Raw genomic sequence first — 8,600 nt, forward strand, 5'->3', positions numbered from 1 at the left:
AGTTCTTGGTTTCTAACATAAATCTATTTTTTTAAGTGGCTATACATTTTGGAAGTTTTAATTGCATGTTGTCATCTTTTTCCCTACTTTTTGTGGAAAATTAAGTTCTTGCTACTTTTAGTAAGATTTTGCATATATGTGGAATCAGGGGATAAAAACATTAATTTCGTTCTTTGGAGTTCCTTTATCTAAGTAATTTTGTAAAATTGAATTACTAGAACTTGTTCTGATGCAGCCTGTCTCACTTTGGTGTGACTGCTTGAGATTTATGCAAGAATACGATCCATCTGTATGTGAATTTTCACTTGATGGTATTGCGAAGGCAAGAAATCTCTTCGAGCGTGCTATATGTTGCTGGTTTGCATGTTGCTGATGGCAGTAAAATATGAGAAGCATATAGGGAATTTGAGCAAGCCATTCTCCATACCATAATGATATCAACATTAAGGTGAGAATTTATAATATATATATTAGAAACTTTTTAGAAAATGTGCCCGAAGGGGATGCATTCTATTAATCAATTTACTTGATTATTTAAAGTCTTATTCCATCCTACTGGTTTGGTATTATGGTTAATAATGATTTTGTGGGTCTTCCTTTATATTTCCTAGAACCATGGCTCAAGTTGCATGCCTTGTTTATTTTAGAAACTTTTTTTTTCTTCTTTTGGTCATCTATGTATAGTTCATAAATTTTGTTCTTTCATTTCCCTACGAAGTGCTATATACCAAGAAAAAGTATCTGTTTTCAAAATTTACATTTGGAAAATTACTACTCTTTTGCAGGAAAAAGAAAAACAGGTTTAGCGCATCCGAAGTATATTTCACCGTTAGTTGTCTGTTCCCCTTGCCAACTTAAGGTCAATCCTTCTTGCCTACAAGTCTTGGGAGGTGGAACTGGGGATTGCTCTAGATATTGAATCAGGTGATTTAGATGGGATTCCTTCTGATATTGCCTCAGCATACCAAAAGGCATTGGAGATGTATAATGCTCGAACTGATTTTGAAGAACAGATTGCAAGGCAAGATATATCTAACTCCGAAAAATTTCAACAATTCACAGTATATGGCATTTATTATGAGATATTGTTTTAGATAGCTAAATGATAATGTTGGGTTCTTACGTGAAACCTTAAGAATTTAGGTTAAATGGTAACTTGATATGATATTAAAGTGTAGAGGTCATGATTTGAGTCTCCCATCTATTACATCCTGCTATATTTGGATTGGTCTTTCTGTTTGAATTTGGGCTCGGTTTATGTAACATGTGAAGTTGCCTGTTACAAAGATGAATATCATTGTTGTGCCTTCACCTTTTCAAGCTTAAGCTTTTAGGTTAAGTTGTTTATCAACAAAGTTGCTGTTGAAATTTCATTATAATTTCAATTTCTTATGGTCTTTCTTGCTTCTAATATAAGTAATCAGTTTATGTAAACTTTAGATCTTCTCTTCTTCTTCTTCTTTTCCTGAGGGTGAGGGGTTGTATAAGAACCTGCAATATGGCAATAGGTTGCCTTTTATTTTTTTTTTCCCCTTTGTTAAAGTGTTAATACTATTATTTTAATTTGAAATTTTTGTAGATCTACTTGAAGTTTGAACAGTCTTCTAGAGATCCAGCCTGAGTTCAACTTCTCTATGAACGTGTTATTACTGAGTTTCCTGTATCAAGTGATCTCTGGCCTGGTTTCACTCATAATTTCTCTTTTCAATCCTTTATGTTCCAAGTATTTGTAATTTTAGCAATTAATCATCTCTTTTTCCTTCAGGTAGGAAATATTGTGCAGGATGTTCATTCCAGGGTTGGGAAAAATTGTCCTTAGGTTGGTGATCTTTGGGTTCAATCTTTGCTTGCTTTGGAACATTGTCGTGCACCTGAGAAGGAGATATCTACTGTAAGTTTTAGTTGTTACCCTTCATCTGTTGAGAATTATGAGAGATTGTTATAAGTAGCTTAAGAGCAATGAAGTTTCACAAACTTTAGTGTTGGAAATTCATTCTGCTCCTTTTACAAATATAAAGGTTTACTCTTGTTTAAAAAGATTTTTATATCGTATTTAGGTCTTTCATAAGTCCCTTCTAAGCACTTTTTCGACCATTGAGGAGGTAAAGATATCTTTTCTCTAATTTGTAGGCTTGACTTACTACTTTTTGTAACTTGTTATTGTTTCATCTACGTTTTATGCATTAAAGATCTTTGTTAATTGGATTCTCTTTGTTTCAGTACCTAAACTTATTCCTCACTCGAAAGGATGGTTTGAGACAGAATCCTTCTGCCTGGAGCAGAAGAGGATGCACTGAATGTTTCATTAATAAGGGAAATGTTTCAGGTTCGCATATGTATGCTTTTCATTTTTCCTTGTTAAAATTGTTTTTACTTGATGTCAAGAACTTGAAGCTTCTCAAAGACATTTGTAGATGCTCTATTCATGGTGAATTTTAGTTGAAGAAAATGTGGACCTTGTAGCTAGTCTACTCTTTCAGGGTCCAGGCATAGATCTCTTACGAATGTGTATCAAGTGCTTCTACCCTTAGATTCTGAATAAAAGTCTTTTAATTTACTTCATTTAGTGTGCTGTTATAGTACCATTATGACCACTTTATGTAGAAGTTATAGTGCATAACTCTCGATAGTCTAAGATGGCTTTTACTAATAGCTAGATTGTTACCTTTGTTAATTGTTTTGTCATAAAATGGTGTCCTTTGCTAAAAAATTTCTCATTCAGCATTGGAGTTGCACGCATGGAAGATATCTTTATGGATCTATGAATTTATAAAATTTGCATTTCATATTCAACTAGTACATTGTTGTTGTATAATGGCTATTTTCAATATTTGTGTTTATAAACAATTAGCCCGATGTCTCTTTAGTGTACCATTAAAATTGCAGGCCTTGTATGATTGGATGTATTATATATATTTGAATACTTAACTGTGAAGTTTCTTCCTTTTAGTAGGCATCTGATTACTTATCTCAACAGATGAAGAATACAGATGGTTTGCTGTATTTGTATGCTTATTAATTGGGCTCATTTAGAGCTAAATTTGGGAAAAGATCAAGCTGCAGCTTGGTTTGGCCCATTCATCTTTTTCTCTTTCTTATCCTGTATAGTTCAGTATGATTGATTTATGATTCATCTTTGTATTTTTTCCGTACAACTTGCTTTTTGTCTATGCAATGGGTCAATGTTGCAAGGCTGGCAAGGTTATATAGCTATGGAAATTGAATTGGGACATTTAAATGAAGCTAGGTCCATCTATAGGAGATGCTACAGTAAAAGATTTAGTGGGATAGGTTCAGAGGCATAATTCTTTTACATTTCTTGCTTTCAATTATTCTAGATTGATTTATGGACAGGATTTGAATTTGAAAGTTTTTAGATTGGTTTTTTCCTCCTCATTTTTTCTATTTTTTGGGAAAATTGTTGCTTTTAGTAGTATACGATGCATCTTTATTTAATCAATTGATATTTGTCATCTACAATGCAAACATTTTTATCTTTATTCTCTTTTTGTTGCTGATGGAAGTTGAAACCAGACAAATGGCTTAAGTCAAGGTTGTTAAAATGTTGTTTATCAAGGAGGGCAATTTATGGAGATCTTTTGAACTCTTAACATAAAGTCATGCTCTCCAGCTGAGAATATTTTTAAAGAGTAGCCTTACAATATGTCAATCTATTACTTGGGCACCAAAATCATAATGGTTTAATATGTCATTTTGAATAATTTTTCCAAATCATACGTAAATGATATATGACAGTATCTTTGGGGACCATGCTAGTTGAAAATCATGATGTTTATTTTTTTTTTAACTTCGAACTTTAGAGTTATTGATACTCTGATGAAATTGTGGCATATATGAAGCAATCACATTTAAACCATAGGTAGCAGAGTAGTTTTTGAAACACAATAGGCTGATATCTTTTTCCATTTGGGTTATTTTTTCCAATATGTTCGAAGAAATTCAAGCTTTACTTTCCGAGTTTCATGTCAAAATATGCTATAGGTTAAATAAAACTTATTGATGTAAATAATTTATATGACCTATCATAAAGTCATCTAAGTTCTCTCTTTTCTATGATCAATTTAGGGTTTAGTTTGATAAAGTTAACCTTGTTATTTTCATCTTATCTTGATTGACCTTACTATATTTAATCGGATTGTTTCCCAACTCTCTGCTCCTGCTCCCGCTGCCATTCACATTATATGATCTCATTGATGATCTCACTACATCATCTAAAGTTACTAACAATTCTTGCTTCTTGATTTTATGATATTGAAAATATTGTTTTGGGTCCACAACTCTAGGTGACTTTCTTCAATTGTTATGTACTGCCTTTTTGATTTGTTGATATATTCTTTTCCTAAAAAACAGAGTTAGTCAAGACATATGCCACAACCGGTTACGTTTTGAGAGCGAATACAGGACACTTGAAGATTTTGACCATGTTGCACAGAAGGTACATATTCCTACTGCAGTTTTAATTTATTTGTTTTAAGTGCCAATTAATCACGTATTTCTTTTTTCAGTCTAATGTGTATGATGCATTTGCATTGCTATTGAGAATTAGTATGCATAGATTTATTAAAAAATAATTGAAGTGTTTAACTAATGATATTTTAGCTGGTTGCGATGTTCGCCTTATCTAGTAACCATATGTGTTTTACTAAAATGTGCCACGTTAGCATTTGTCTTTGATGACCTCAAATGATGTGCTTGTAAATGAGTTGTGTTTATGTGCCTTTGTACATATTATGAACTCTTTGCTTCTCTCATCAAAGCTTAAATACTACTGGTGGATCGTTGCTTATCTGTTTAAATTTTTAGTTTAAGTGATAACTTAATAGAGTATTGTAGCAAGGTGGTCCACACAGTCTTGTGTTTAAATCTCTCTATGAGATTTGGGCCAGTTTGGTTTGTGATTTAATAAAAATTTGAAAAACCAAGTTACAATTAAAAATTTTAATTTTTATCTCTATATTTTAAATATTTGACAATATATTTTTTATTTTAAAATTCTTTATGAGATTTGGGCCAGTTTGGTTTGTGATTCAAAAATAATTTTAAAAAACTAAGTTACAATTAAAAATTTCAAAGTTTTATCTCTAAATTTTAAATATTTGAAAATATATTTTGTATTTTAAATCTCTTTATGAGATTTGGGCCAGTTTGGTTTGTGATTCAAAAATAATTTTAAAAAACTAAGTTACAATTAAAAATTTTAAAAGTTTTATCTCAATATTTTAAATATTTGAAAATATATTTGGTATTCAAAAATTGTTTTTGAAGATAAAAGCTATATAAAGACTGAGAAATTATATTTTTCTTGTTTTCTAATTTTACACTGATTTTTAGGATTATATGCAAAAACATTGCTATGAAAACATTTCAACTTATTTTAATAAAAACGTATTTTCATAAAATTCCTTATATTCCTCTTCTCCGAAAATAAAACACTATTTAAAATTTATATCAAATAGGCTATTATTTAGATTATAAATTTGTGTTTGTATTTATGTTATATTTATGGTTGTGATTGTGGGTGTTAAGTGCACAAGATTGTGTTAAATTTTAAGTATGGTTGTTGGATGCTTAACTCTCAATTTAAGCTTTTAAGTCAAGTTGTTACATAACATCGTTAAGATGTCACTGAATTATGATACATCTGCTTAGTATTTATTGAATGTATGCAATCCTTGCTATTTTAACTCAATGCGTAAAGATGCTTGTCTTTGTTCCCTTTCTCAGGTTACACCTTGCTTGGAAGAGCTGCAATTATTTAGGTTATAGAAGGAAGCAAAATCTGTTCCTGAACTAATAGATCAGAAAGAGAAGTCACATAAGCAAAGTGTTAATGGAAAGAGAAAAACAGATTCGAACATGACTAACAAACAGTTTCCAGCTAAGCGAACCCAAACAAAGTGCATGGGAAAGAAAAGGGACGAGCATAGAACTCAGCTGAAGAAAACGAAGTAGAAGCAAAACCCAAGTTTGAAGAGCATCCAAATGACCAGCACATCAAAGACTCCACCACTAGAAGAGCCAAAGGATACACTGACAAGTGTACTGCATTTTTATCAAATCTTAACTTCAGAGCAAGTAGAGATTCTCTTGCACTTCAGAGAGAGATTGCTTTTTATTCTTTTTTAATGCTGGATAGGTAAATATAGAGAGTAATTCTAATGGTTTTAAATTTTTTTCAAGCAACTTCTGAAGATCTAAAAAAATTCTTTAGCGATGTTGGTGGGGTTGAATCTGTTCGAATTCTGCAGGACAAGTTCATCGGAAAGTCAAAGGTGTGACTCTCTTTCTCTTATTCATTATTTGTTCTTTGTGCTTTATGCTTCAAATGAAAAAGGGGAAGCTATCCACTGGACCTTCCATGTCCACATCAGTGTTAAAGTCAAATCCCTATTTAACATTGTCTGACCTTTAAACTTCAACTTATGTATGCATAATGTGGATTGTACCATATAAATTAGCCCTAAGAAACTAATTTTAATGAGACTAGGAGACCAGCATGGCTGATGCTTTAGGGAGATTGAAACTGCTAAATGTAGTATATTCTCTTTGATAAAATTTCTCAAGGGTGCTCACTGAAACTTCAATTTGATTTCTTCCTTTCATGTAGTCAATAAATCATTTAGTTCTTATACTTTTGGTTTTAAGATGAATGTCCTTTATGCAGTCTCAAATAAACCTAAAGAAGGGTTGAATTCCATAATTATGGTAAAATTGTTGAATTTTCTAAGTATAAAGAGTCTAACTGTCTAAGAGTGTATTTTTTTTCATTTTGATAGCAAGTGATATGCTTAGGAGACTCAACCATAGTCCGATACAAATTTATGCATATTCCAGCTTGCCTTTAACTGTAGAGCATTTGTCTGGGACCGTTGCATACTAATTTATAATATCCTCTGATAGATTTTTGAAGGGCCTGGCATATGTGGATTTTGCTGATGATGCACACCTTGCTGCAGCTGTAGGAAAGAACAAACAAATGTTTCTTGGGAAGAAGATAAGCATTGCAAGATCAAATCCAAACCAAAAGAGAAAGGATTTTGCTACTCATGGGGCCTCTGGAGAACATGGTAGGCTAAGTGGAATTATGTTTTATCTTTGTTATTACTTGTGTGTGTTTGTTTTTTTCAATGCAGTCTATAGACGTTTGCATGTTTGTGTTTCCCACTTCTACATTTTATTTTCTTACTCCTTTGGGTTAAATGGCAACACAAAGTAGTAATCAGGCTTTTGGGGAGTCTAAAGCGCCACACTCAGCTGCTAATAAACGTAGTGATAACATTCAGCTGAAAGGGAGGAACACATTTGCAATGCCAAGGAATGTCAAACCACTTGGTGTCCCCTTAACAAATTCAAAAGCCGGGGAAGTGGAAGATGAGAAGCCGAAGTCAAATAATGAGTTTAGAGAAAAGATCCTTAAGAAGTGGGGTTTGTTCCTGAGGTTACATGTTACATGTTAACTAGAATAGCACAGTAATTGACAAACTTCTCTTTCTTATAAAAAAAAACATAAGGTTTTGCCTCAATATGTTTCTGTAAACACCATTATGACAAATGATACCTGTTTGAGGATGAAAAATATATATCAGTACCCTTTTTGTAAATTTTCTTCCAGATATGTCAAGTTCATACCCATTTTATTCAAAAAGGGTAAAGTTCTAATATGTTTCCTATGGAACACTTATTTCATCCAATTTGTGATGAGGATAGCCTCAATACCTTACCCCAAGATTTAGAGAAATTTTAGTCAATTAGATGGTGATCAAGTTCCTTTTTATGTGACAAATGACCAATGGTATAGGATCCAACAAGATGATGAAAACTATTATGGGTTGGTGGTCTATTCTTGGTCTAAAATAACATTGAATAATCATAGTGCAACTGTTAGGTTCTTTGCTTTTCTGTACCTATTGATTCTATTCTAGCAGAGAATCCATTTTACTATTTGTCATTGATGAAAATCCTAATGTAGAAAGATGGACCACTAGAGCACTATTGAGTTTGTCTACAGAAACGACAATGGCCTTGCATCTCATGCTTGTGGAAAATGTGAAAAAATGTCTTTGATCTAGAAAATGTCTGAGGAAGAATATGAAGAATATCATCTGTATGCTTGCCCGATTAAAATTTCCGCACATATATTCATTTTTATTGTCTGTTTTGAATGAGTATCCATATCTCATATAATTATGTTTGTTTCACTTAGACTCCTCATGATTCTATTGGATGCTTTCATAAAATTTCTCGTAGAATTGAGAATGAGGTTTTCGCTTTGTACATGTTAGATCATGAATTAGTACCAATCTTCAAAAAAGATCTAATTGTTTCACTTTCTATTTTCAGAATGGAATATTTACATAATCCTCATGAATAGGATTAAATGTTATTATTCCATGGTATTTGTATGATATTCCTTCTTAATTTTAAGCGAGTACTTGAGAGGTTTAAGTGATCTATGAATTATGTTTCATTTTCATTTCTTTTATGTACTAAGTCATTAAGTGCGAGATTCTCCCCAGCGACCATTATTAACTTGTTCCCCCATGGGCTCTTTCTCATGTCGCCTCCTGGAATCAGCTTGT

The 8,600-nt window shown here is 32.3% G+C and overlaps 1 pseudogene; it reads left to right on the forward strand.

Moving 5' to 3' along the window:
- Positions 1–229: 229 nt before the first annotated feature.
- LOC116113236 lies at positions 230–7,529 on the forward strand (annotated as a pseudogene).
- Positions 7,530–8,600: the final 1,071 nt, after the last annotated feature.

The sequence above is a fragment of the Pistacia vera genome, unplaced genomic scaffold (genome assembly GCF_008641045.1).
Source record: "Pistacia vera cultivar Batoury unplaced genomic scaffold, PisVer_v2 Contig676, whole genome shotgun sequence".
NCBI classification, from domain to species: Eukaryota; Viridiplantae; Streptophyta; class Magnoliopsida; order Sapindales; family Anacardiaceae; genus Pistacia; species Pistacia vera.